Raw genomic sequence first — 4,535 nt, forward strand, 5'->3', positions numbered from 1 at the left:
ATCTTCCTGCTTCGGCCATCAACGCCTCCTTTTTCGTGAGTTGATGTAATATCCCAAGTTTTTGGATAATTAAATTTATTATATATGTTGAAATTAAAGTTCTGGTGATAGAAAAATAAAGAAAAGCTATATCATTTAATTTGAATAATTAATATTTTGAGAATAAACAATATTTTATAAATTATGATTAATATATTCATTTTATAATTTAAATTAGTAATAATTAATTCAACTTAGCAATATGTTGATAAATAATATTCTTAAATATTTTTGATAGAATATATTTGATTTTAAAATTACTCTACCCTCTAATTTTATCAAAATATCTATTCATATCTATCTTTATTCCTTTATAAAATCCCTATTTTTAACCTTAATTCCCAAATTAAATCAGAAACCCTAATTCCCAAATTGAAGAACCCTAATCCTAATCCCTCCTCACCACACTCAGCCGCATACCCTTTCGCTTTAATCCCTTTCAAACGTAACACAGCAGCAGAGAAGGAGAGCTGTGATCGAAAGAGAGGAAGAGCCACGCTGCCGCCGCTGTCCAGCCGCCTCGCCACCACCGTCGCACCGCCACCGCACCATCGTCTCTCCCAGCTTGCCGCCATCCTCCACGTCGTTGCCACTACTGTTCGCAAAGAGGAGAGAGAGAGAGACGTTGAGACAGAGCAGCGTCGAGAGGGAGAGGATCCGCCATCATCATCGATTTGTGCTTGCTAGAGGAAGCCGCTGCCGCCGATGAGTTGTCGCCGCTATGACACGTCCGAGAGGTGAGGAGTCGTGCGTTGAAAACCGTCGCATCCTGCCGCCAAGGGTTCCGTCGCAGCCAACCCGTCGCAGTTGGTGTCACTGCCGTCCTTGTTGGATTCCACCGTGGAGAAGAGAATGACACGAGGGAGGGAGGGAGATAGAGCCGTGCGAGCCAGAGGAGGCACTGTCCTCACTGTTGCTTCCACGGCCACTAGTGAGTCGTGCACCGCCATCAGAGTCGAAGATAGCATCGGCCTTCTTGTTCTGGTTCCGATTCCTCGATTTATACAATTGTAACACTCATTCTTGTTCTGCTTCAAACTTGTTCCTTTGCCATGTTCTTATTCTAATCCTAGTCACATTCTTATTTTAGTTCTGCCAATTTGCTTCAAAATTGCTATTGTAACTCGTATTGGTTTTGGGACTGTTGTGGCTGCTGCTGGTTTTGTTCGAGGCTACTGCTGCTGTGAGAAAGGAAAAAGGAATTTGTCACAGTTAACGAATTCTTTGAGTCCTGATTATTTGAGGTAGGGGATTTATTTTAAAATTAACTGTTTTAATTTATGAATGCCAATGAAGTTTAGTGAGTAATTGCAAATAATTTATAAATGTCTTGTTTGGTTAATTAATGAAAATTGATGAAATTGAGATTGTTGGTGATTGTGAATATGGTTGAATGTGATGAAATTGTGATGAGATTTATTTGTAGTTGTGTTTGAGGATGATGATTTCTGCTGGTTATGTGATTTGATGATGATGAGGGTATGCTTGAAATGCTGTTGGAAGTTGATGAACTATTATGAATATGTATGTGTAATTTTGTGAATTATTGATTCCAAATTCTTGGAACTATACTACTAATTCTAATAATCGTGTTTAATGAAATGGAAGTTGGAATTGTGATATTGGAAGAGTTCTAGGCGTAGATACAAAATTGGGAGTGTAAGGTTGCTTAATTGTCATTAAATTGAAATATGATAAGTTAATTATTGAAGTTGATATGGTTGCCTATTCCCTTTGTGAGTTTGGAGGTGGTGAGAGTGAGAGAAGGAAACTTCAAGCCTATAGAGAAAGCGATTTTCCTCTTCTTGTTGAGCGCTTGAAGAATTCAACAAAGTATGATTGTTTCTGCAATATGCTTTTCAAAAAATTATTTTGATACATGCCCTTGTATTGTGATATACATATATACTACTGATTGATGTTGTAGCCCTATATCTCCAATGGTTTTGAGGAAAATGGGAAGATGTCCATTGACACCAGAAGAAGCAGCACTTGTGCTAGCAGGCCTTGGTTGGTTCTAGTATTTATGGAGTAGATTCAAAAATGAATCCCTTCACCAGGCTCTATCCCAATGTTATTACAAAGGAAGATTTCCTTGCTTGGTTGCTCCCAATGAACTTGAACCTTTTAAGAATTTTTCTTCTCAGGTAATAAATTTTCATGTTAATAATTTTCAAATTCAGTTGAAGCATGATTACTAATACTTAACAATGTAGGTTTGATGTTAATGCAGCTTGCTGCTTTGGACTTTATTGCATGTGCAACTGCTAATGTATTTTCCATGACAGACTCTGGTAGCTAACTCTCAGCAATGGTGTCTGGATTCAGAAGCTACTATAGTGGCAATCATGCTCCCACTTTGAGGCCTAACAAGAAGAGGCTGACAGCAATCTTGTGGCAGAATGGTACCATAGGATGAAATAGTTTTAAAGAAAGAGTAAAGAAGATGATCCAGGAAGGTCAGAAAGTTACAATGAGGAAGTTTGGTAAAAGCATTTACAGACAGCCAAGGTCTCCCGAGTGCATGTGTAGATAACCTTAACACTATCAATCAACACACTCACGCACCCATTGTATAATATTAGACTAAGACCAGCCCAATGCACATGGAGCTGAATTACTTATACTATATAGTATTATAGATCTAAAAATTTTATTACTTATAACTTAATTTATGTATAATTTTATTGATTTTGTTGATATGTTAGTTGGTTACTTTGATCACAACTTATCTTAATTATTGATTATCATTTTTTATTTTTAGATTTATTTTGTGGTTATCATCATTTTGGGATGTGATTATGCTTTAAAAAATAAAATTAAATCTCATAAAACAAAATAGGCTATGGTCACAGTAAAAACCGTGACCATAGATAAGGCTATGGTCACGATTTTAAAGTGGGGTGACCATAGATAAGCTATGATCATGGTGAAAAATCGTGACCATAGATAAGGCCATGGTCACAGCTTTAAGGAGGGGTGACCATAGAGGCTATGGTCACGGTGAAAACCGTGACCATAGATAGGGCTATGGTCACGGTTTTAAGGTGGGGTGACCATAAAAGCTATAGTCACGGTGAAAATGGTGACCATAGATAGGGCTATGGTCACGGTTTTAAGGAGGGATGACCATAGAGGCTAACCGTGACCACAGATAAGGCTATGGTCACGGTTTTTATGCGTGACCATAGATTAACCTATGGTCACGGTGAAAAAACGTGGCCTAAAGTGTCAGAATTTGAAAATTGAAACCATGACCATAGAAACCGTGACCATAGATAAAAAAACCGTAACCATAAACCTATGGCCAAGAAGAGAGAAGAGGCCATGGCAAAAAACCGTGACCATAGGTCCAAAACCGTGACCATAAATCTATGGTCACCCTTTTTGCTAGCTATACCGTGACCATAGGTGATACACCCCAATTTTGTGGTTTATATTGTGTAGCATTTGGGAGATTTTGTCAATATTTTCCACACTTATTCACAGAAATTGCATGGTTTTGTGTTCTCTTCCTAATATTGTTTCATGATGGAAAACATGCTTCTTTTACTTTAAAATTGCCATATTTTTATCGTCTTTTATCACCATTCGATGCCGTGATATGTTTGTTGAGTGATTTCAGAGTTTGTAGGGCGAGAATGGCCTAGAAAAGAGGAAGGAAGCATGCACAAGTGGAAGGAACATGAAGACTTGGGCTTTGAGAAAATCAGCTGGGATGCGCATTCGCACCTCACGCACACGCGTGGGTGCAGAAAGCTAGGTATGGCGTGCGAAGAGTGGCGCATCCGCGTGGATTGGCGAAATCCCCATCGACGCGCCCGCGTGCATGACACACACGCGTGGATCGCAAAATTCAGGCGACGTGCACGCGTACATGACACGTATGCGTGACGAACTGCACGTGACCTCATGAAAGAAATTGTGCCTGGCGATTTTTGAGGCTCAGCAGGCACAAATTCAGGCTGATTCTGCATGGAAAAGACCCAGGAACTCAAGGGGGAAAGGGTGGATCATCTATTACACACATGGACACAATTTTTGCTAGTTTTCTTTGGTTCTTGTTCTTCTAGAGAGAGAAACTACTATTCCTCTCTAGATCTAGTTTGATTTGATCATCCCTTGTTGAATTCTGAATTGGATCTTGTTGATTTCTAGTTTTGATTACTTAATTTGAATTCTCTAGTATAATTTTGTTTAGATCTTATGTTAGATTGTTGTTCTCTTGTTATTTCCCATTTTCTATTCATCTTATGAACTTTGTGGATCTTGAATTTCTAATGATACATTGATGTTCTCCATGATTAATAGTGTTGTTTGAGTAGTTCTCCTTTGAAAATTGTTAGTGGGTGCTTTTAATTTCCAATTTATTAGCAATTTGAATATGTCTTTTATTAATGCATACCATGTGTTTGATGAAATGTTTCCCTTGATTATGGAGTAGTTTTCTTGACTCTTGGCCTAGGCTAAGGGAATTGGGTAAACTTGAGTCATTG

The 4,535-nt window shown here is 38.4% G+C and overlaps 1 long non-coding RNA gene across 2 annotated transcripts; it reads left to right on the forward strand.

The window, feature by feature from the left end:
* The first annotated feature begins 413 nt into the window (after window positions 1–413).
* Window positions 414–2,802, forward strand: LOC112742006 (uncharacterized). 2 transcript variants are annotated; one of them, XR_011870872.1, is made up of 5 exons: window positions 414–1,049; window positions 1,130–1,283; window positions 1,781–1,872; window positions 1,967–2,186; window positions 2,328–2,802. It is a non-coding gene; the product is annotated as an uncharacterized lncRNA (long non-coding RNA). The 2 variants fall into 2 exon arrangements; XR_011870873.1 differs by lacking the exon at window positions 1,781–1,872.
* The last annotated feature ends 1,733 nt before the right edge of the window (window positions 2,803–4,535 follow it).

Source organism: Arachis hypogaea, chromosome 14, assembly GCF_003086295.3.
Source record: "Arachis hypogaea cultivar Tifrunner chromosome 14, arahy.Tifrunner.gnm2.J5K5, whole genome shotgun sequence".
Classification (NCBI taxonomy): Eukaryota; Viridiplantae; Streptophyta; class Magnoliopsida; order Fabales; family Fabaceae; genus Arachis; species Arachis hypogaea.